At 42.4% G+C, this 24806-nt stretch overlaps 2 long non-coding RNA genes across 2 annotated transcripts; both read left to right on the top strand.

Annotated features, from left to right (window-relative positions):
• Positions 1 to 2401: 2401 nt before the first annotated feature.
• On the top strand, positions 2402 to 16606 carry LOC133380363 (uncharacterized). The gene is made up of 3 exons (XR_009761427.1): positions 2402 to 2646; positions 10959 to 14579; positions 15559 to 16606. It is a non-coding gene; the product is annotated as an uncharacterized LOC133380363 (long non-coding RNA).
• Positions 16607 to 20435: 3829 nt separating this feature from the next.
• On the top strand, positions 20436 to 23493 carry LOC133382274 (uncharacterized). Its single transcript, XR_009761886.1, has 3 exons — positions 20436 to 20497; positions 20980 to 21052; positions 22862 to 23493. It is a non-coding gene; the product is annotated as an uncharacterized LOC133382274 (long non-coding RNA).
• The last annotated feature ends 1313 nt before the right edge of the window (positions 23494 to 24806 follow it).

The following is a 24806-nucleotide window of genomic DNA, read 5'->3' as shown; positions in this document are numbered from 1 at the left end:
AATTCATTTCATGAAGAAAACACAGGGATAGACCACAGGTGAAAGAGGGCTCTAGCTATAGACAAAGTCAAGCTTTTGAGTCTGGTATTCCCGAGGATCTCTCAAAAAAGGGTGAGACAATTCAACATATTAAACTTTATTCATGCACATACAGGAAGACTGAGGGGGAAGCTCACTGCCTTTCCCTTCCCCTGGCCTGACCCTCATCTCCTCTGCATCAGTGGGGTGGTGGGAATTGGCTGGCACTATGCACCTCTCCCAAATGCCCTACCTAGAAATGTGGCTGCCTCACCTAACGGTGGCTACAGGTCTGGTGACAGGGTTGATGACAGGAAATGGGGGATTAGGACAACAGGGAAATCACCACAATCTACTGCAAGAGCAATAGGTCGGGGCCTATGGCAGTCCATAGGGTTTGGGGCAAGCATTTTGAGATACGATCAAACGTTAACAGTAAAGTGGTGGTACTATAACATTGATATGTCAACTGTCAGTAACCTGACAGCAGCAGTTCCATCTGGGAGAGGTGAGAAACTTTGCTGAGAGACCAGCAACGTCTGTGAACTGGTCAATATAAATAGTATTTAACTTTAGGAATTCATGCCTGGGTTTTCTTTTTTCCCCTCTTCCCTCCTTATCCTTTCTTCTTTTTGTGTTGTGTCTTTTAGATTATGTGGGCAGGGACTGTCTTGTTCTTGATCTTATGTAAGCCACTCTGAAAAGTGGGGAAGAAATGCTATAAATAAATAAACAAGCAAGGAAATATTTAGTGAGATAGGTGCAGCAAGAAATGCACACTGTGGCATTGCTCATGGCCAGTGGTGGTAATGATGGCATTTTAGCACAGCAGAGCCAAATGGTACTAGTGTTGGAATTAATTGGAAGAAAGTGCAGCAGGGTTATCTGGTGGGAGATCTCACCCCATAAGATAAACAACAAGGTTCAAGAGTGAATCACAGAACAATAGGATGGAAAAGGGCCTACAAGGTCATCAAGTCCAACCCCCTGCTCAATGCAGAAATCCAATTTAAAGCATACCCGACAGGTGGCTATCCAGCTGCTTCTCAAATGCCTCCAGTGTTGGAGAGCCCACCGCCTCCCTAGGTAATTGATTCCATTGTCATACAGCTCTAACTGTCAGGACGTTTTTCCTGATGTTAGCTGAAATCTGGCTCCCTGTAACTTGAGCCCATTATTCCATGTCCTAAACTCTGGGATGATCAAGAAGAGACCCTGGTCCTCCTCTGTGTGGCAACCTTTCATGTACTTGAAGAGTGCTAGCATATCTCCCCTCAGTTTTCTCTTGTCAAGGCTAAACATGTCTAGTTCTTTCGTGTCTCCTCATAGGGCTTTGTTTCAAGTCCCCCATCATCCTCATTGCCCTCCTCTGAACCCGTTCCAGTGAGTCTTGAACCGGAGACCGGGGTCTAGTGTGTAGGGCAGGATTCTGGGGCAGGACCCTACTCAGCAGAATGAGCAAAAAGGGAGGGAAATGCAACTGGGCTGGCTTACCATGTTTTGAAATAAGTGAAATAATATTGCCATTGTGTAGAGCAGTTATGTTGGGCTTTTTTACAAGATTGTTGCTAAAGTGCAAGCAATCATGAGTATCTAAAAATACAGATGAGAAATCTGGTGCACTTCCAGTGACCCAGTTTAATTGGGTTCTTGATGGTTGTGATGGCTGAGTCATCTTTTGCCTGAATCACTGCTTGCACCCAGTGTGCCATTGCCCCTTTTGTGATCTGTGCAATTTGTTCCTTCGGTCCTTTCTTACCTTGATCCCCAAGCCTAGAGCATAAACACATGGCAGATGCACAACAGGCTGTACAGGCTTGATCTTTGTATAAAGAGCAGGGTCAGTTTTTTGTTTTTTGTTTTTGTCTCTGGAAACAGGTTCATACCTATGTTTCAGGTTCAAGTGTCATATTCTGGATTTCCAACATGTGTTACACATCTGCTTGAGCCATAGATTTATGACAAAACCTGCATTTAATTTTACTCGGCTCAGTCATTGTTATTGCTCTGCTATGCCTCTCCCCCCACCTCCCCACCTCCCGCCACCTCCCCCCACCTCCCCTTCTTTAACTAGAATGGCTGTGTCTGGGCTATATAAAAGCCCCAGTTCCAAGTCATATAATTTTAGGGGCAAAAGGGGGGGGGAAACACAAAATGTTATTTTTTATAACACTTGCCTCATTAACAATCTCCAAATTCCATAATTTTACACCGCCATGTGCTGCACATTGTATTTAGTACCTGGCAGCATAATTTAATTGTTTAGAATCCTCACAGGACAGGCTGCACACATACATTAGGGAAATGATGGAACAGGTGGGACCGTTGTCCTGCACCTGATAATCATAGGTTGTTAACCTCCACACAGCACAGCTGATGTAAATATAAGTGTAGGGCAAGGGGAGTGGCTCCAGAACCGGAATTACACTCTTTTGTTAGACCTCATAATGATGTGTGTCAAGGCCTAGTTATCAACTGACTGCAGCTTCTCACTAACTCAATGCCTTTTGAAGTATAGAGCAGATAAGACCAAAATTATACACTGGGATCATTTAACAAATAGAGTGTCATTCAAGAAACTTGGAGAAGGTGAAATTCAATGGGTAAAATGAGCTAATTCTCAAGGAGGTATGATTTTATTTTTATTTTTTAATGAAATGTATACCCCCAATTTTCTATCTTTTAAAAAACACTCAAGGCAGCTTAGTGAATGTAATAATAAATAAGAGTTAAAAATTCAATTCTATAGAAAAGCTAAAAAAATGGGAGAACAATTTATTTATTTATTTTTACTTTAAAAAAATTCCAGAGAGCATAAAACAACTAGAAATATGACACTGGCCAAAGGCCTTTCTTTCATGAAATGTTGGAAGACTACCTCCACTGGCTGCCTATTAGCTACTGGGCTTAGTTCAAGGTTCTGGTTTTGGTGTACAAAGCCCTCTGCAGCTTGGGACCAAGATACCTGAAAGATCATCTTACCCCTTATATACCCAGTCGATCACTGCACTCTGCAGGTGAGGACCTCCTGCAGATACCACCTTATCAGGAGGTCTATTCCGCACAACATAGGACTTTTAGTGTAGTGACACTGACGCTTTGGAATTCCCTCCCCTTAAATATTAGACAGGCTCCAACTCTGTTAAAATTTCAACAAGACTTTTAAATAGAGACCTTATTCCAGTCTGTGTTGGAACTGCTTTTTAAGATGTTTTTAAAGATGTTTTGTTTTAATATGTTTTAAAGTCCAATGCTGACTGATACTGCTGGCCTTCATAATAATCCCTTGATGGTGTTGCTCAGTATCAAATTGAGGCTGCCCCAAAGCTTTGGAACTCCCCTTCTGAGATTTGCCAAAGGCCAATATTTTCCAGGGATGATACAAGACATTTTTTATCCTGGCTAGCTTTTACAGCTGGGATAAAACAGGTATGGAATAAATTTTAATTCTGATACCTCATTTTACTGTTTTAATGGGTTTCATTGAAGATTGATTTTAATATCACTACTTGCTCTGAGAACTTGGGACCGTGCAGACTGGAATAAATAAATATTTTTTTAATTAACTCCTAATTAACAAGCTAAGCAGGAGATGCCTAGATTAGAATTAGCAAAGTCAGAAGATAGGCTTAAATTTACTATTTTGCCTTGATGCATAGGAATAAGATGCACCTTAATGTTTTTGCTTTTAACCTACATTTAGCACAGCTGTCACCATTAAGCAGTAAGAGAAGGAGACTGCTTGCCCAGTTACTGGCACTCATGGCCTTGTAGCAGTGGCAAAGACAGAACAGCCAGGGCTGGTTAATGTTAGATGTTATCAGTTTGAACTTGCAGTGGTTTCTAAGAGCAGCTGTGGAGGCTTACCATGTCCATCATAGTATTTATCAACACTTTCCTGCTCCACCACTCCACTTGGCTTCCAATGGCACCCAGGAACAACTGTTGGTATAAATCCCAGTGGGGCCTCTTACCTTTGCAGTTGCCATTTCAGCGATATTGCCTGAACAGTACAATCTTATCTCATGCCCGCTGAGGAACCATGTGCTCAGTTGGATCCCACTATCATCTAAAGAAACCAGAGCATCACATATACTATAAGCTATTCAAATAGAGCCTTAGCTGTGCTCAGATAGTTGAGCCCAGGTTGCTGTCTCTAAGTACTCTTAAGTACTTACCTGGAAATAGAGGTAGATGAATCTGTGCATTTCAGTTTCTTGCAGAATCTTAATTCCACTTCAGCACATTTCCACATAAGTTTAACGAAAAGAAGTCCTCACAAAAATTCTTCAGCATTTTAGGGTGTAGGTCTTCTAACGTTTGTATGCAATTTTGTATGCAGTGATCCTAACATACACATTTATGCAAGAATGTCTCCTAACAGAATACATTTCATGTTATTTTCATTAATATATGCCCATTTCTCCCTAGTATATGCACTTGACTTTCAAAACTTGGATGCCTTTAAAAGAGGATTAGTCAAATATATGGAGGATAAAGCTATTAATACTAGCAATTATGGCTTTGCTCTGCCTCCATAGTCAGAGGCAACATGCTGCTGAATACCAGTTGCTGGAAACTATAGGAGGGGAGAGAGCAGAGTTTGGAAAAGTTACTTTTTTGAACTACAACTCCCATCAGCCCCAGCCAGCATGGCCACTGTATTGGGCTGATAAAGTAACTTTTCCAAGCTCTGGAGAGAGTGCTTTTGTGCTCAGGTGCTGATTGTGGGCTTTCCATAGGCATCTACTGTGAGAACAGGATGCTGGACTAGATGGGCCACTGGCCCATCTTATGTTCTTAACTACCACACTGGATTATTCGAGACCTAATGACCTCAGCCTTTTAACACTTAGGGCAGTAGTTCCCAACCTTCATGAGCACGGGACCCCCTTTATAAGCTGAACATTTTTTGTGACCCCCTCCCCCCAGGGAGGCAGGCTGGCTGCCAGGAAGGAAGGGGGAAAGCAGCCTTTCTTTGCAGCCTTGCTTCATTTTTGCTTCACAAAAAGCCCTCTCCTCTCATTCTAAGTAAGGGTGCTGTCAGTAGCAGCAGTGCAAGGAGACGGGAATCAGTGATAGTAATCCCCTCTTCTTCCAGGTAACTCCACCCTTAGCCTCCTTTGGCATCTGCCATGTATTTTATAGGCAGATGCCTGCCCTTAGTGTGCCTGAAAGACGCTCTGGAGCTTCAGCAAAAGGCCTCCCCTCTCATTTGGAGCAAGGGGGAGGTGTCATCTGCAGCGGCAGCGGAAAGCAGACAGTGTAGAAGGAGTGAAGACTTTTTAAAAAATTAATAAATAATTCATTTCTTTACTGTTCACGGCCCCCTCTGGATTACTTTGCGGGGGCCCTGGGGGTCCCGGCCCCCAGGTTGGGAACCACTGACTTAGGGTATTCAAAAGCTTTTTATAATGCGTTTGTACTTAGGGTTGCCAGGTTCAGGGCCAGAGACTGATCCTGTATCTTTAAGAGAAGAGAAAAATCAGCCAAGTGCAGGTTTTCTTGCAACACTGCAATGGGAGAAACCACAAGGTGGAATTCTCCCTTCCCCCTGCACAACTTTTAAAGGTACAGAAGACCTCTTATTTATATTTATTTATTTATTTGATTTGATTTATATACCGCTCACAGCCCGAAGGCTCTCAGGGCGGTGCACAACATAGGATAAAATACAATAAAATCACAAAAACAGTAGAGCATAAATATTAAACAATAAACAACCTAATATACATTAAAAGCTTAAAAGATAGATTAAAATGCCTGGGAGAATAAAAAGGTTTTCACCTGGCGCCGAAAAGATAAAAGTGTAGGCGCCAGGTGGACCTCATTGGGGAGACTGTTCCATAATTCGGGGGCAGCCACTGAAAAGGCCCTAGATCTTGTTACGACCCTCCGAGCTTCTCTGTGAGTCGGAACTCGGAGGAGGGCCTTAGATGTTGAACGTAGTGAACAGGTAGGTTCATATCGGGAGAGGCATTCTGCTAGATATTGTGGTCCCGCGCCGTGTAAGGCTTTATAAGTCAAAACTAGCACTTTGAATTTAGCCCGGAAACGGATAGGTAGCCAGTGCAAACGAGCCAGAGCAGGTGTTATATGTGCGGACCGCCTAGTCCTCGTCAGCAGTCTAGCAGCTGCGTTTTGCACTAGCTGTAGTTTCCGAACTGTCTTCAAAGGCAGCCCCACATAGAGCGCATTGCAGTAATCCAATCTAGAGGTTACCAGAGCATGCACGACTGAAGTGAGGTCATCACTTTCCAGATAGGGACGTAGCTGGGCTACCAACCGAAGGTGGTAGAACGCGTTCCGTGCCACCGAGGCCACCTGCGCCTCGAGAGACAGGAATGGATTGAAAAGAACCCCCAAGCTACGAACCTGTTCCTTCAGGTTGAACATCCACCATCTGGTCAGAGAAGGCACTCACCAACAGTGTCTCAGTCTTGTCAGGATTGAGCCTCAGTTTATTAGCTCTCATCCAGTCCATTATCGCGGCCAGGCAACGGTTCAGCACATTGACAGCCTCACCTGAAGAAGATGAAAAGGAGAAATAGAGTTGCGTGTCATCAGCATACTGGTGACAACGCACTCCAAAACAGTACCGATCCCTGCGGGACTCCACAATGGAGAGTCCAGGGTATCGATCCATATTCCCCAAGCCCTACCCTCTGGAGGCGATCCACCAAGGAGGAGCGGAGCCACTGCCAAGCAGTACCTCCAACTCCCAGCTCCGTGAGTCTCTCCAGAAGGATACCATGGTCGATGGTATCAAAAGCAGCTGAGAGATCAAGGAGAATCAACAGAGTAACACTCCCTCTGTCCCTCTCCCGACATAGGTCATCATACAGGGCGACCAAGGCTGTTTCAGTGCCAAAACCGGGCCTAAAACCGGATTGAAACGGATCTAGATAATCGGTTTCATCCAAGAGCACCTGGAGCTGGCTGGCAACCACCCGTTCTAAGACCTTGCCCAGGAATGGAACATTCGCTATAGTCTATAGTTGTTCAAATTATCTGGGTCCAGGGAAGGTTTCTTCAGGAGTGGTCTCACTACTGCCTCTTTTAAGCAACTAGGGACCACTCCATCTCTCAAGGAGGCATTTATCACTTCCCTGGCCCAGCCGGCTGTTCCAACCCTGCCAGCTTTCACTAGCCAAGAGGGGCAAGGATCCAGTACAGAGGTGGTTGCACGCACCAGTCCAAGCACCTTGTCAATGTCCTCAAGCTGTACCAACTGAAACTCATCCAATAAATGAAGACAAGACCGTGCTCCGGATACCTCATTAGGTTCAACTGCCATAATACTGGAGTCTAAGTCCCGGCGGATGCAAGAGATTTTATCTTGGAAGTGCCCAGCGAACTCATTACAGCGGGATTCTGAAGGTTCTATAATATCCTGAGGGCTAGAATGTAAAAGCCCTCGGACAATTTTAAAGAGCTCCACTAGGCGGTTGAGAGATGATTTGATAGTGGCAGCGAAGTATCGCTTTTTCGCTGCCCTCACCGCTTCTGTATACAACTTAGTGGAGGCACTTACCAAGGCATAGTTGCATCCGTCAGGAGTACGCCTCCATCTGCACTCAAGCCTTCTCCTCTCTTGCTTCATCGCATGAGCTCTGCATGGGATAGGGCGCGCAGGAGCGATCGTGTCCACGGCCCGGGTCATTTCCGTATTCCACAGTTCGACCAGGGCTTCGACAGGAGCGCCTGTCTTATCAGCCGGAAAATCCCCCAGAGCCCTTTGGAAACCCAAAGGATCCATTAGTCTCCGAGGTCGGACCAGCTTAATAGGTCCTCCACCCTTGTGGAGGGAAAGGGTGGCTGTAAGCCTAAACTTCAGCAAGCGGTGATCTGTCCATGACAATGGGGTCGATAAAAAACTCCCCACCTCCAGATCACCATCTCCATGTCCAGTGGCAAAGATCAAATCAAGAGTGTGCCCCGACACATGCGTTGGGCCAGTGGCAAATTGAGACAGCCCCATGGTTGCCATGGAGGCCATGAAGTCCTGAGCCGCCCCAGATAAAGCAGCCTCGGCATGGATGTTGAAGTCTTCCAGTACTAATAGTCTGGGGGACTTCAACAGTACCTCCGAGACTACCTCTGACAGCTCAGTTAGGGAAGCTGTTGGGCAGCAGGGTGGACGGTACACCAACAAAATTCCCAGTCTGTCTCTTTGACCCAGCACAAGGTGGAGGCATTCCAAGCCAGTCGTCACCTGGACAGGGTGCTTGATGAGCGAGAGAGAACTCCTATAGGCCACAGCCACCCCACCTCCCCGACCCTCGGATCTACCACAGTGCTGAACCGTATACCCAGGTGGGCAGAGCTGGGAAAGAGTAACTCCTCCCTGATCACCCACCCAGGTCTCGATTATGCATGCCAGGTCGGCCCCCTCATCAACAATTAAGTCGTGGACGAGGGAGATCTTATTATGTACCGATCTGGCGTTTAGAAGCAGCACTTGGAGATCCGCGAGCTGGCTGATAGGACAACCAACAGTCCTGCGGGTGTGAGAAGGACCGGAACAAGGTACAGACACAACTTGTCTGGGACGAGTTCCCCTTACCTGGCATGTTCTTCTCACAACACCATACCTCCCATTACCCATCACTACATTAATTGGGGCCCCCAAAAGTCCCCCCAGTCGAACTCTCTCTCCCAGGCACATGACAAAACACACATAAATTCACGCTCATGCACTCACACACTCACTCAGTCCCATTCACACCAAACACGAACCACAAATCAGCCACACAGAAACCCAGACAACACATTCATACAAAGACTCAAACTCATCCACACCAAACAGCCACAGCTAAAACAACAGCAGCAGACGTCAAAACATTCAACATTCAGGCAGGCGGGACAACAGTGGCCGTCTTGGTCAAGATGGTAATAAGGCCAAGATAATGGCAACAGCCGGGAACTGTAGCAATGGCAGCAGCAACGTCCATGTTCAAAAACATTGGCAGTAACAACCTGTCTCGAACGGTATGATAATAACAGCCAAAAGCTGCAGCAACAGCGATAGCGGCACGCACCCCGAGAGGGAACCACAGCAGCAGCCAGACCCAACCGATCCACAGCCAAGCAGCAGCGGCGGCGGCGACGACAGCGGTATCCACACCCGAGCAGCAGCAGATGACAGCAGCAACGGTGGCGCACACCTCAGAAGAGACAGCAGCGGCAACTGGGCATGTCCTTCTGGGCCACCTGATATCAGATCGAAGAACCCAGTTCACTGTCCTGTTTTGGCAAGCCCTGTTTTGAACCCTTGACGTCCAAATCCATCTGTCCTTGGCCCACCATTCTCAATTAGACGGTCATACAGAATGCTCAAATGCCACGGTGGATCAATACTTGCCATGATACATCAGCTTTCAGCAGGACAATTAGGTGGATCTGCTGCCTCTGGAAGAATTTGTGTACAATAACTCTTCACATGCATCCACACAACAAACCCCCTTCTTCAGCATCTACGGCTACCAGCCCCGGTTTTTCCCATCGGTCTTGCCTCTGTTGCTGGTTCCAACTGCAGATATCATGCTTTAGGAGTTGCAGGCCATACAGGCGGTCCTGAGGGATCAGTTTGTCTTCCAAAAGGCAAAGTCAGTTAATAAGGCAAAGGGTTGATAGCCCAACAAGGTAATTCGAGTTTCATGACACAGCTGGCGAGGGTCTGATGCTGGTGTCCAACAATGCCAGGTTGCCAGGCCCAGCCTATTTATACCAGGCTGTGTGTGTTCTGTTGCCTTTTCATTTATTTTAGATACATAATCAATGCAAACAATAGTCCTTCTAGGTAACAAGTTTGTGGTTCATTAGTCTCTCATTAGCAAGATGAGACAAAAGAAAAAAAAGTCTTTCCTGCACAGGGTTCTTAATGTTTATTTCTTCTGACTTGTCAAAGGTATTATGGGCCAGATGTGGCATCATCTAATTCTGCTGTGATGTATAATAGCCACATGAAGACATGTACAACAACATGCTTCTTCACCTTCCTTATATCAGGCTTCCCTTGGGATTGGTCTGGAAGCCACAGCTGGCGCCGAATGCTGCAGCCAAATTGTTGAGTGGAGCATCTGGACATGCACATATTCCACCTGTGCTGAGGAAACTGCACTGGCTGCCAATCAGCTACCAGACCATGTTCAAGGTCTTCTTATTAACATAAAAAGGCCTAAATAACTCAGGGCCGGATTGCCTGGAAGACCACTTGTCCCTATATAGACCTGTAAGATTACATACATGTTCTGGGGAAATTCTACTCACAGGACCGTACCCTACTGAATATCACAGAGTGGTGACTCGAAAAAGGGCATTTGCTGCTGCTGCTCTTGTATTGTGGAACACCCTTTCCTGTGTTACATGCAGCAACCGTCAGTTCTTCAGACATCTTGTGAAGACGTCTCTTTTTGCCCTGGCTTTCCTAACCCAAAATATCAGACCCTGTTTTATGTGCTTGAATTACATGAATCCCTATTTGTTTTTAGATGCTTTCATCCTGGAGTTTTATTGGTTTTAGGTTGTATTTGTGTTTTAATGATATTGCGGTTTTTTATATTGCACACTGGTTAGAGATTTTTAAATATTTTAAAGATTTATTTAAAGATTTTTAAATAGCTTATATATAAATAAGTGTCTGAAAACTTCTGTCCTGGCCCTGTCTTCAGTTGCTACCATGAAACAGTATGGAGTGTTCCTGTGTCACTTATATACACCTGTTGCTGGTTGGACCACTTCTTCCAAACTATTTTTTTTTAAAAAGGCTCTGCAAATAGAGTTGATTCAAGGTAGACTGTGGCTGCTGGTGAGTTGTACAGTGGACATTTGTGGGCAATTAGAAATGTACAAAAAATAAAACAATGCCTTTTATGAAAACACCTTATTATAAGCCAGTACTTTGGTCTCATTGGATTCTTTTTTCACCTCTGCCACAGGTTGCCTTTACATTTATGATGCCTACCACAGCAGCTCATAGAAGTGACTGCAGGGCCTTTCCTTCAACTCTGCTAAAGACCAGTTCCACCAGGCTCCTCTCTGAATTGCCATCTACAGCAGCCATACCATCACGCTACAGGAGTAGGAGAGAGATGGGACTGCAGGGACTTTCCATCAGCTCTGTTGAAAGACTAGCATCTTTTGGCTCTTCCTTCCAAATTGTTTCGTTCCAGCTGATCCATTACAAGAACTTTGTAATTAAGAACTTGTGCTGAGCTTTTTTTTTCCTTCCCCCCAATCCCTTTTCCTTTTGTGTCATACCTTTTAGGTTGTAAGCCTGAGGGGACAGACTGTGAACTACTCTGGAAGGTTTTTTGACAGAAGAGTGAGATTAAAATGTTTTAAATAAATAAATGCTCTCTGTAAGAACTGGCCCTTTCCTCTTGTTAATTGTTTGCACTGCCTTTTGCGAGACCATAGTGGTCCAAAAGAAAGCTGCTATGATTAAATAAATCACATGGTAAATATATACTGTCCCAACCTTCACATGGAGGTGCCAGTTCTCACAGACAGCACCTTTATATGGGTGGTGCTGAACCACAAGCCCAGCAGCCATGTTCATGCATTCCCGTGGCACTCATGTGAGGGCTACCACAAGTGTGAATTGGGCCATAGATTCAATGTGGAGCCGTGGGAAAATCACTTTCTCTTAACCTCTTTTCCCATCTGTAAATAATCTGTCTACCTCACAGGGCTGTAGTGAGGTTAAATGTACTAAAGATTTACAGCTAATTAGAAAAAGTGCCAGATAAATAAGTAGTTGACATAGTACTCAATTTGCTAAAGGGCTGGTGTTTAATCAGGCAGAATATAAAAAGGTACCTATTATGCAGCAATAAGGAAAGTGAATTTGGTTATCACTGCAAATATTTCCAGGCACTTCAGACAGATTGTAGACTAATCACAAAATGTGCAATCCTGTGGGGAATAAAACTCTTAATTATGTGCTTAAATCCCATTGCGGACTGAGGCATCCTTAGCATTCTCAAGGATGGACAAGAAGGTTTAGCACTCTTTACACATTGTGCACACTGACGAGCGTTGTGGGATATAATCAAAACTCTGTTGTAATGACCCAACAATCCAAGACCAAGATCACTATTCAGCCTGTCATTTAGTGCTACAAGAATGAACCTTGGCAAGCCTTGAGCTCACATGCTTCCCCCTTCCCCATCCGTTGGCACAGCTTCAGTTCCTTTCTTTTTCAACTAACCACCATTTGTCATTTTTAGTTTTAACTATGGTTTATCCAAACAAGTCAAGAACATAAACCAGGGATGGCTAGTCCTTTTTGTTGTGCAAGGGCTGGACTCTGGAGACACACCCCACTCCTCAGTTGATCCATGCAGATCAGCTAAGGAGGGGGATAATAGCCCCTTGCTTGCTCATCAAATATTCAATTCAATGACTGGGGTGCAGTTTGTATCTCCTACAGGGCATTGGTCTCCACTCACCCTAGCACTGTCTACTTTATTTTTTCTCTCCTTTTTGCCAGTGCCACCAATATCAATGGGATCATGGAGGGCCAGAATAATTTGATTGGGAGGCATATAAGCCCCCAAACTGGGGCAAGCTATCCCTGACATAAACCATTGTTTGAAGCTGGCTTGTTCAGACAAACCATAGTTAACATTAATCAGAGTTTGTCTCAGTTCAACATAACAACTATGAAGCAAATTTAAAGCAGAAACAAATGCTTTCAATCTCCTCCTCATGGCTATGTCAGAGGTGAAGAGGAGGTAGTGTGAGACTGATCCCAAGGCTCATTACAGTAGCACTACACTATGGTTTAGCATTACATTCAAACAAAGCCAGGGTATCCTTTGTGTACCATATGGCTGAGAATGTTAATTCCCGGCTATATATTTTTATAGCATTCAGATTTCCTTTTGGAATATAGACTATTGGATCAGAGAGGGAGCAGTCTGCACAAGTGAGAAACTGTTTTTTCCACAATCATTTCTCAATGTGAGTTCAACTATTTTTGAACCAGTGAGTGATCATGAACAGTCATAACTACTGTTTAATTATAATACTTAGGTGGCAATTCTGTTTACACTCATCTACGAAAAAGGCCCATTGAATAAAAGTAGACGTGCATAGGACTGCATTGTTAGTATTTATACAGAACTTTAATAGGGAAATTCTGACAGGAATAGCTCTACCGTTAGGCAGAGTGAGACAACCACCTCAGATGGCAGATGCTGTGTGGCAGGATTGCCATCTTTTGCAGGGCAGAGATGTGTGTGCCACACAGTCTGTCCTGTACCCCCTCAACTGCCCTGCTGCTCTGGGGGATGTTATCCCATTGTAAATGTTGATTCAACTGCTAGCCTAGTTGGCTTCTGTGTGTGGAATCAGTGGGAGGGCATCTTCTTCTTTGCCTCAGGCAGCAAAATGTTTTTGGGTTGGCGCTGAATCCTGGGCATGGTTACGGTCACATCCCTACCATACATTTAAAGTACATGGCTTCTCCCAAAGAATCCTGGGAACAACACTTTGTTAAGGGTGGTGGGAATGGTAGCTCCATGAAGGTTAAACTACAGTTCCAAGGATTCTTTGGGGGAAGCCAAGACTGTTAAAGTGGTATAAATGTGCTTTAAATGTATGGTGTGGATGTGACCTAAGTTCCATTGTGTTCAATGGGGCTTCCTCCCAAATAGGAATGTTTAGGATTGCAGCCTGAAGTGCTCAAAGTATTCCCAATATAAACCACATTAAAGTGTTCAAAAGAATGTGTGAGGGCTTGCAGTGAGAAGAACCCCAAATCTTTCCATGTTGAGCAGGAAGGCCTGAAAGGAGGTTTGTAAGCATATCATGCCCATAAGTCTCCCTGTGATCAGGAGCCTTACCTGATCGTAAGAAGGCTAGCAAACATGTTCAACTAAACAAGCTCCCTTCAGACCTTCTGGGGAGGTCAGGAGTGGTGCCAGTGCACCTGCCATGGACAGGGACATTCGGGGTGGAGCAGCATGCATGTACCAGCTCCCCATCCCCAGTCTGAGCTCCCACACATTCTTTTGAATTATTGAGTGGGGCTATAGTTTCCCAATTATCTTACAACAAAACTATGGCCACATTCACACCATACTTTTATTCCACTGTAACCCCACTTTGAACAGTCATGGCTTCTCACAAAGACTCCTGAGAAGAGTAGTTTGTGAAGGATGCTGAGAGTTGTTTGGGGACCCCTGTTCCCCTCACAGAGCTACACAGAGTGGTTTAACAGTCAGTCTCTCTTCCCAGAGAACTCTGGGAATTGTAGCTCTGTGAGGGGAAAGCTTTTGTGGCGGGAGAGGCTTTTTTGTGCCAGGTTTCCTCGGGCTCCAAAATTTCTACAAAGAGCATCATTTTTCTTTACATGTCTTCAATAAGCCAGTGTGGCTTTTATCTCCAACAAATTACCTGGATCTATATTTAACATGTTATTTATCATCTCTTGTCACAGAGCTTCTAGGACAACCTTTTTCTTTCCAGTCCAAACTCTATTTTCACTCATTCTGCAGCTGGAACACCAATGGAGGTCACAAAAACTGCCTTTGCATCTCTTCCCTGTGCAGGTATATATTTTTTTCTCTTGCCTAGTTAGTGTAAAGGTTCTTCAGTGGTGAGACAACTGTATCTTGGGCCTCCAATACACCATCATTTTTGACAACAGTTATATCATGTTGATAGCAGTGACCTCACACAATGGCAACCTACTTCCTGGCTCTAGCAACTGCAGTATCTGCTTATAGTCTTTCTGATATAATTCAATAGTGGAAGGGTTAAGTCTAAATCATGCACATTGGGTTCAAAGTATGACACTTGGCACACTCATATATTGACCCACACTAAATATTTTTATATGGATGTATTTTATTTAAAAATGATGTTACAGGAGTTCATATTACATTGTGAAATATGCTTTCTGTTGATTGTCTTATTTTGTGTGAATTGTCTGGGAACATCCATTTGTAATTTGTTATCTAACTCTGTTGGGACCTCTGACCATCAATGGGAATGCACTATTGATACAGAGGATATTTGTGGATAAGCAAATGGTGCAAAATTAAAACTCATTGGTTTTGAAACATGAGGTGGATCCATACCAGGAAATGTTTAGGCATTATCACTGCATGTCAATGACAAGTTTTATGATTTTAACCTAAAGTGTACAATTTGGTCAAAAATCCTGTCTTAACTATTCCACTACAAGACGATAGTTTTAACTCATAAAGTCCTAAATGGTCTAGTCTCTATCTAGCTTACTTTATATAATTTAGGCTATGTTAATGTTGATCTCCACTATGGTGCTTCAAACTCCTGCCTTCCCCATGCCTCCTTGTGGACAGCCAAACATAGCCTGTTGCTGCTACCTCTCTGTGGTTACATGGTATCACTCCACTCCCAAGCTGCAGGACACCATCCCACCATAGACTTTTGTTTTTAACTATGTTGTATGTCTCTTGAAGACCTTTAAGCAACTAATAAGTTCAATGAATCATCAACATCATCTAGAGAAGTGCTTAGCAGTAACCACAGAATTCTTTTGATTAGATTGCAGGATCCAAGGAAGTCCCCAGATGGAAAAAGTGGAGATCCTAGTTGAAAGGCATTTACATAGGCACTTTCTGCTGCCTTGCCATTGATGTTTCCTGTGCTGATTTGTTGATATTTCTGTGCAGTGTGGGTCACTGCAATGTCACAGCTTACTGGCAACTACATCCTGTCTGCTGAATAGAATGCGGATATATTTGGTTTGGGGTAAAGGGGGAGGTCAGGTTAAAAGTTTGGCAAGCAGACTAATATGCCATATTTCCTCTATGGGCCACTGAAATTCTGCCTTGAGAACTCCTACACAGCTCCTTTCTCCGCCAAGCTCCCTGCTGCTGGTTTCTGGCCATACACTCCCATCTCCTATGTAACTTTGCTGTTTCCTAGGAGATGGCATGCTGCTAACCCCACACCTCATCTCCGATGCCCGTGTGACATCACCGGGTCAACACAGCCATAAAACACTACAACTAAGGCACTGGAGTTATGGCTTGACTCACTGCAATATTAGCAAATCCTAAAGGACATGTGAACCAGAGGATGGACTGCAAGGTTTGCTTTTTCATTAGAGTTGTTTTGATGAGAACTAGACATAGTGTCATTGAATGCAGACATAATATACAGAGAGAGAGAGAGAGAGAGAGAGAGAGAGTCCAGAAGATGTAGCAGTACAGGGATCCGTACAGGGCAAGGAGAGAAATGAATTGCTTCAAGAATGAAACAGGGTTGTTTGTGACACAAGCTGACCTTTTAGTTGCACCGTAGCACCAAATGAGTCCTGAAGATATGTCATCCTGTAGCTTCGGTTTCAAGACTAAACTCAACACAGAAAGTTCTGGAGCAAATCACAGCACTAACAACTCAGTCCTTTCTGCATGTTTCTCCTCATAAAAGGAGAGAGGATCCTCCAATGAAAAGGTCCTATCCTTCTGGATCAACAACACTATAAGAGCTTAGCTCCCATACAGAAAGAAGGCATTATATCTACCTCAGCTGACATATTTGCTGTTACTACAAATATTCCGTAAATAAACCTTACAACTGGAAGTTCTTTTTATTGTTTGCAATCCTGCACAGTTAAAGGTAGAAAGGAACTACTGCTAGCCATGATAGCCATATTCTACCTCTACCATGAGAGGCCATATGCCGCTGAATACCAGTTGCTGGGAATAGGGATGGGTGAGTCTGTCAATTTCAGATTCTCTCCAATTCTCATTTTTTCAATCTTAAGTTTAGTTTTTCATATTTCCACACCAGTCTGCAATTTTTTAAAAGTCCTCATCAAAATCCACTTTTTAGTGCAAATTTCTCCTAATATATACATTTTCCTGTGCAATTTTGCCTGATACACACATTTTTCAAGCAGTTTTCCATAATATAATGTGCCTTTGTGTGTTATTTTCAGTAACATACAACAATGCCTATATGTAACACTTTTTGTGTGACAGTGCTCACTGGTACAGAGTACCAGCACCTCTTTTGTTGCTCCCCATAGCATCATTTTGGGCTGGCACCCACAACACTTTTACATGCACTAGCACCTCATTTTTTACCAAAAAAGCACGTGTAAATGAGTGTAAAGTGTGCACAAATGCATATTTTTCTCTACAATGTACCCTAGGATATACATTGTACTCATTACCTTGGGCACCCTCTCCCCTGACTCAATGGCAAGCAACATTTTGTTGTGGGGCCCCACCAAACAGTTCCTAACTGATCCTCTGTTGGTATGATATCTGCATATTCTGCCCCAGTTCCTGTGTTGCACTTGCACATACACCAATATAGACAGGAACACAGGAAGCTGCCTTATACTGAGTCCATCTGTTTGTCCATCTAGTTTAGTGTTGTCTACACTGGCTTGCAACTGCTGTCTAGGATTTCTTACAGAAGTCTTTCCCAGATTTTCCTGGACATGCCAGGGATAGAACCTAAGACATTTTGAATGCAAAGCATGGATTCTACTACTGAGCTGCAGTCAGGATTTACAGAAATGTGGTCTAGTAATTCCACAAAACTGTCCCAACATAGCATCAGCATCATTAAATATTTATAAAAATTCCCAAAATGTGTAAAGCACTGTACAACATTTTAAAATTAACAAGGTCCTCAACTGCAGGTTTAACATCTAAAAAGCGAACAGTCTTCTGATAGCAAAGCCTCACTGATCAGTAAAGAGTGCCCTGTCCCTTACAGAGCTATTGCACATTCTATAAGGAATTAGCCATGACTAGCACAAAAAAAAAGTACTGTAAGTGATGTCATAGCTAGGATGTGATGCTACTTTCCTCCCTGCAATGGGGAGTCCCCTACATTTTCTCCCCAATGACTTTTGAACAACATGTGTTTTCAATGTATAGATAAATATTGAGCACAAAGAAGCTAAGTATACTAGAGCTCCACGGTTTAAATCAGGGGCCCACAACCTTCTAGGGCCAAGGGTTACATCTGGAACTAAAAGAAACTTTAATGGGCACCACAAAATACCAGTTCCACAGAGTATAAACAGGTGATCTCAGAATCCACCACCTAAAACAGACAAAACATACACACACCCCAAAACAAGTAATACACAGACAAAAAAGCAAACAATCCACAAACACAAAAAGCTCAATTTTAAAAAAATTGGGAGGAGCAAGAACTTTAGCAGGCATCAAGGGGGTATCTGAGGGCACCATGGTGCCCATGGGTGCCATGTTGGGGAACCCAATCTTAAACCAATTCACAGCAAAAATGCCAGATCCCCCCAAAATGCCAACTGCATTACTGGATCATGGCCATTATGTGGAAGAAAGATATACTGAAATCCCAACAAATCTTCTACAAACATGTTTTAGAATGGGAGTGTTAAATTACAATCCTATGCATGTTTATTGTGTTTAGTGGGGCTTACTCCCATGCATTAAGAGAAATGGGGGTGCCACAGCTTCTGATTGTCCTGATCCACAACCTATATTCTGGACAAGAGGCTACTGTAAGGACAGAATGTGGAGAAATGATTGGTTCCCAATTGGAAAGAGTGTGAGATGGGTGTATTTTATCACACTATTTGTTTAATCTATATGCAGAACATATCATACAGAAAGCAGAATTGGACCAAGATGAACGAGGTGTGAAAACTGGAGGGAGAAATACCAATAATTTAAGATATCCAGATGATACCATACTACTAACAGAAACCAGTAATGATCTGAAATGAATGCTGGTGAAAGTTCAAGAGGAAAGCACAAAACCAGGACTACAGCTGAATGTCAAGAAGACTAAAGTAATGACAACAGATTTATTTAACTTTAAAGTTGACAATGAGGACATTGAACTTGTCAAGGATCATCAATACCTTGGCACAGTCCTTAACCAAAATGGAGACAATAGTCAAGAAATCAGAAGAAGAGTGGGGAGGGCAGCTATGAGAGAACTAGAAAAGGTCCTCAAATACAAAGATTTATCACTGAACACTAAAGTCAGGATCATTCAGACCATGGTGTTCCCGATTTCTATGTATGGATGTGAAAGTTGGACAGATATGGTGGGTCAGAATTATCAAAACATCTTGTAATCCAAATATGGTAAGAGGAGAGTTTCTCCTTATTGGTATATATCTTATTTAAATTTTTGGAATCTCGGAAGGTAACGATAGCTCTAGTCGAAGTATAAGTATAAAATAGATATTGTACATTAATAATAGCATTAATATCTATTAGTCCTGGAAAAAAACTCTCCAATATCTCCCACATATGTTGTCTTCTTTGATATTGATTGAGCCATTCTTTTGGTTTAGGGAAGTTTATAAATGCTAATTTTTTTGTATTCAAGACTAATGTCCAATGTAATCTTTCTTTATATCGTTCTGTTATATCTTTATTGCTTTTGTATTCTGCTTGTGTCTGTTCTATATTGGGGTGAACTGATTCTTCCTTCTTTTGGGTAGAAGGTTCTTGTGTTAAGTGTTGGATAGATTTAGCAATATCGGATTTTTGCGAAATTTTTAGGTCTTGTGGTTTCTCAGCTTCTTTTGTTTTCTTAACTTTCTTATTTCTTTTCTTTTTCTTTTTCATTGCCTTTTTTGAATCTTGGCAAGGAGCATCCAACTGTTGAAATAGTTTCCCATAGTTCATATATGACTTCCTTGGTATTTTGGTATTTTTTATATTTTTACTTTTCTTTGTTTGTTGTTTCATTTGCTGTTTTTTGCCAACCTTGTTTATGGTAATCATATTGTAATCCGATGTCTCAGTCTGTGTCTCTTGAGTTTGTGGTTTTATGTTACTTCTTCTATTGTTGGTTTGTGCATCTATTTTTATTACATACTCAATTAACGTTGTTAATAATGAGTTTGACTCTGCTATAAATGCACCTATTTGGGAGAAGTATTTTGTTACTATTATGGTCCATTCTTCCCTTATTGGGGTTTCTGTTGCTTTGTCTTCAGTGGAATGTTTTACTTTATTGTCATTGTTTTTATGTAAGTCGTTAGTGTTTTCTTTCTCCCTGTCATTGTATAATGAATTGATGTAGTCTATAAAATCACATATACTATGATCCAGTTGTTCTGATATATTCCTTCTTGGGGAAGACGTTAAAATTTCATCATCTTCAAGTATCAATGGTTCTTGTGTCCTCTCTTTGTAAGTTGATTCTAGAGAGGGCATAGAGTTAGTACTTGACTGATTATTGGCAAGGTCTATGTTATTCATATCATCATAAGTGGAGGTAAAATCTTTCTGTCCTGTTTGTTTTAACTCCTCCGCTAAACTCTTGCCCAAAAAAATCTCTCTCTTCTGAGTAAGTACACCTATATTGGATAGAGTAACATCAAAGTCATTCTTTGCCCTTGTAAAATTGTGTGATTTCTGTTTGTCTGTGTTTAGGATATAGTCGACTAACAGAGGGCTGCGTCAACTCAGGTGTAACAGACACGCCCAGCCTGTTACAAGCACTTCTGGTAAGAACCATTTCTGTTTACTATCAGTCCTTTTTAATAGAATATTGTTTAACTTTATTTATTTTGACTTCTTATCTTCTTAACTTTAATGAGTCATTAATTCCGTATTTTGCTCTTTGTCTTTGCAATTACTCACGGTTGTTGGTGCAATAACTCAGCGTCTTTATCCTCCCCAAACTTAATTAGAATTTCGGCTTGAAGCAAAGTCTTTGAACAATCTCCTTTCAGGTTATCTTTTTTCTTTAGTGTAAAATGTTTGTTATATCTCACTTGTAGAAGTCTTAATAATGTGAATTATTTATGTGCAAATAGGTCGTTAATCCATTGGCAGGGGAGCTCCAAACTTAACGTCTTTTCTCCACGACCGCCATCTTTCATCTATCACTTGAGGCTGTTTATATAAATATTTCTTCATACTGTGTCCCAATAAGTATTTGATTTCACACTATGGTTGTAGATGATTTTTTCCTCTACATTTTAAGTGTGCCCTTCTTCCTGGGAGTGGTCATGGTTCTCCATTGTTTTCATCCTGAGGGGAGGATAGGCTGAGAGATGGTGAGTAGCACATTTAAGGTCTCTTCACCTCCCCCCCTTTTTTATTTGTATTTATTTTATATTTCTCCAATATCTTCCCGTGGCTGTTTTTATGTATTTTAAATATTTTTAGATTAAATAAATAGGAAATCATAATTGTGAACCTCCCTAAAAATTTTTTACCTATCCTTATGTTTTGGCAAAGTGATGGTGTGGAGGCATGCTGGTAGAACAAGAGACCATGTTTGAAGCATGTTATAAGGTGTTTGAGGACTTTGTCACACATTACTTTTTGAGACCTGTAGATTCATGTTGGAAAGAACACGTGCACTTATTGAATAGTGGCTTGGGTGCTGTTTTTTCAGTCTACGCTGCATGCGTAGGGAAGGTGATACCTCATCTGGCAGCTAGCTTCATAACTTGAGAATGAAAAACATTTGGATCACCATTCACTTGTTTACTTTTCTCACTATTGAGACCACTTCATATATTACTTTTTCATACACAGAAATTTAATATTTGTACAGGAAAAAGTATTTTGTAAAATGTGAAGGACAGTGGCTGCCCAGTCAGTATAACCACTGTACAAGATCTACTCAGCCACTGTAATTACCTTTTTGTTTTGAGTGCCCTTTTGTCTGGGTCTTGGTTCAGGTGTGTATCCAACTTTGATGTGCTTATGGAAGGGGTGTGCAAGTAGTGCCCCCCTCCCAAGTGTGGAGGCTTGGACAAACATTGTGTTATGGAAAACCAAAGTCTGTGTGAAAGTACATATTTGGGAATGCCATCAGTGTAATCCTAAACACACTTAATAAATAATATCGAACTTGCACTTTACAAAATATATTACGGTCATGTCCATAAACACCAGGAGGGTAGTCGCCCAGGGGATCTTAGTCCCTCTGCTTTTTTGGGAGCAGGGTCCCTATGTCTCCAAGCATCCTACAGTCAGCATGAAAAGGGAGTGTGTTAGTCACTGAGAAGAGTCTTCTAATATGCTTCCTTGCCTTTTCTGCAGATTGGAGCCAATCAGAGTGAAAGGAGGTGAGTCAGCCACTGAGAAGACTCTTCTCAGTTGCTAACGCTCTCCACTTTCATGCTGATTGGCTCCTAGAGATGTTTGTTGTTGTGAGAGAATGCATTAACAAAGATCTCATTCTTAATCCAGGAGCAAAAAAGGGTGTATGTGGCTGTAACTATCATGAAGGGACTCTGCGCTTCTGAATTTTCTACTAAACAACTGATAAATACCTATGTAACTTTGTGTCTGGAGACTTATTATTAAGAATCACTTTCCATAATTGTAAGGAGGTGTGTCCACACGCAAGCATCCCAGGCCCCTAAATGAGGGGAGAGAGCAGCATAGGGACATAAGCAGGTGTCTTATTCCAGGGGTTCCCAAACCTTTCCTCTACATAGACCACTTGAAAATTGCTGAGGGTCTGAAAGTATCTGAAAATTTACTATGGGCATATGCAAGATAATTAACTCCCATTAGTAATAAGAGCAAAAATTTGAGCTGTGTGTATGATATTGAAATTCAAAGGTGTAATTTTAATTTTGCTAGTTGTTTATGTCACTACTATTGCCATTACATTCAGTGATATATGGGAATTACGATTTACGAGTAACATTAGTACAAAAAACATTACTAAGGATTCTGTATGGTCTGATACGGGAGGAGGTCCATGGGGGTGACACCATGAGTTACCGCACCAGGTGACACCAACCCTAGTGACGCCACTGGGGCACTCAACTATAGAGCTTTTTGGTCAAGATTGCTACTAGGTGTCTCTCCTTTTCCTCTGCTCTTTCTTACATTGCCAACAGAACTGCCAGAACAATAAAAAGAAGGGTGTCAACATCAATCTGACAAGTTGTCTCCTGCTACTCTGATGATAAAAACGATCTTCCTTACACTACACTTTCCTGAACTTGACATCTGTCCTAAAACTCAAGTCATACATACTTCTCTTCCATTAACATGAGTCATCCTACTGATGTCCTTTTGCTACTCTTAAGAGTCATGTCAGAAACAATCATTGACTTATTGTCAGCTGATTCAGCCTACCATATTAATGGTGCCTTCAAAACCTCTGTTTCACCAATCATCTTGTCCACAACTCAGAAAATAAGTTAACAAGGTTCCTGGATGCGAAGACTGCGGGAGAGGGAGGACCTGCATGCTTGCTCTTTTGCATGCAGATGACTCGGAAGGACAGAGAAATCTGCCCTACATAGAATTCCACTTCCATAAAGAAGATGTAAAAAGTCAGTGTAGCCTCATCTCTCTCATGCATCCATCTGCTGTTCCTAAGCTTGTATCTACCACTCATTCTTACAAGGATTTATGTTGAAGCCTAATAATGTACATGTAAAATATCAATAGTCTCCATTCATTCAGAGATTGATTTTTAATTGCATTGTTTTGTTGGTTTGTTGATTGCCACCCTGGGCTTCTTTGGGAGGAAAATAAAGATAGAAATGTATAATAAATAAATAGATTACAAAGTTAATTCATATTTTGCTGAAGCAGTGTGGTTTCTGCCTCCATGGATGGATCCTCTCTACTCCAGTAATGCTCAGTCCTGAGGCCACAGCCTTGCCGAAGCTAAGCAGGGCTAGAACTTGTCAGTGCCTAGATGAATGCCATGTGGGATTCCATGACAGAAGAAAGGTGAAATATAAGAAAATAAATACAATTGAATGGCAGAATCACATATCTCATGAAAAAATCCTCACATCTGCATTGCTGGCCCCCAGGAAGGTGCAGATTGTTGATGGGAACTTCCTAGATGGTATTTCCATATTGATTAATTTTGTTATTCAAACACTGAGCAACAGTGTAGGATCCAGCCACAGGGAAAAAGCATTCTGGTAACACATTAGGTGGGCTAAGTAGTCACGGTGTATCCTGTTCCTGTAATTATGAGAATGAAGCTGTATGTACCATAGGACATTTTATGTGGGTCATGTGATCATGTGGGTGAGGAAGGACATTTGCCTATGCATTTAAAGTAATTTCCCATTGAAAGTAATGCATTGCAGATAGATGACATCCATTTTGGGATGTACATCTGAATGTGGCTACTTCATTTGACTAGTGAAAATTGTATCAGATTTCAGATATGACAGCCGTCCTACCATCACCACCTCAGGAATACCCCTTAAAGAATACTACATCATGAGGTAATGTCTTTCCTCAGAGATGTTATGGGAGGAAATGGCCTTGAAATGTAGCAGCAATGCCTATGCTTACTGCCCTTGTCCATAGTGGCAACATGTTATTAAAAAAGAAAAATGAAAAGATGACCCTTCAGAGTTTCATATCTTTAGGCTCCCAATCAAAATTTGATTCAGTTTTTGGTCAGCACATGCCCCAAGCCAGCAGAAAGTGTTTTGTTTCTTTTGTAGCAAGAGAATGGAGCACACTGTGTTCTCTTGGGCACTGTAGGACTTGGACCCATGAGATTTGGGTTCAGTAGTGTACTCGGAACAGAACTTTGTGGCAGAAGTTCAGCACCCCACCAACAGAATGAGGAGCCCCCCCCAAATATAGCAGAATTGGCTTACTATATTTAGAAGTAAGGGAAATAAATTACATATAATACTTGCGAAGTGATAGGCATTACCATCTAAAGCAGGTGTGAGGAACGTGGGGGTTGCCAGATGTTGGTGAACTACAACTCCCATCAGCCCCAGCAAGCATGACCAGTGGCCAGGAATGATGGGTGCCTTAGTTCAGCAACATCTGGAGGGCCAAAAGATTCTCACA

The sequence above is a fragment of the Rhineura floridana genome, chromosome 3 (genome assembly GCF_030035675.1).
Source record: "Rhineura floridana isolate rRhiFlo1 chromosome 3, rRhiFlo1.hap2, whole genome shotgun sequence".
NCBI classification, from domain to species: domain Eukaryota; kingdom Metazoa; phylum Chordata; class Lepidosauria; order Squamata; family Rhineuridae; genus Rhineura; species Rhineura floridana.
Note: the sequence above shows the minus strand (reverse complement) of the source record. Positions and strands in the feature narration are given on the sequence as shown.